We start from the raw sequence: 261 nt of genomic DNA, 5'->3' as shown, positions 1-261 counted from the left end.
GTGAGTGAGACTGAGTGAATGAGTGTGTGCGTGTGAGTGAGTGAGTGAGTGTGTGTGAGTGAGTGTGTGAGTGAGTGAGTGTGTGTGAGTGTGTGTGTGTAAGTGAGTGAGTGTGTGAGTGAGTGAGTGAGTGAGTGAGTGAGTGAGTGAGTGAGTGAGTGAGTGTGTGTGTGAGTGAGACTGAGTGAATGAGTGTGTGTGAGTGAGTGTGTGTGTGAGTGAGTGTGTGTGAGTGAGTGAGTGTGTGAGAGTGAGTGAGTG

The 261-nt window shown here is 49.4% G+C and overlaps 1 protein-coding gene across 1 annotated transcript in view; it reads right to left on the bottom strand.

Moving 5' to 3' along the window:
- Positions 1-261, bottom strand: part of LOC125487133 (plectin-like) — a 9,296-nt gene that overhangs the window by 1,631 nt on the left and 7,404 nt on the right. The window lies entirely within an intron of this gene.

Source organism: Rhincodon typus, chromosome 2 (assembly GCF_021869965.1).
Source record: "Rhincodon typus isolate 14 chromosome 2, sRhiTyp1.1, whole genome shotgun sequence".
NCBI lineage: Eukaryota > Metazoa > Chordata > Chondrichthyes > Orectolobiformes > Rhincodontidae > Rhincodon > Rhincodon typus.
The sequence above is the reverse complement of the archived record's forward strand: the minus strand, read 5'-3'. Positions and strand labels throughout refer to the sequence as shown.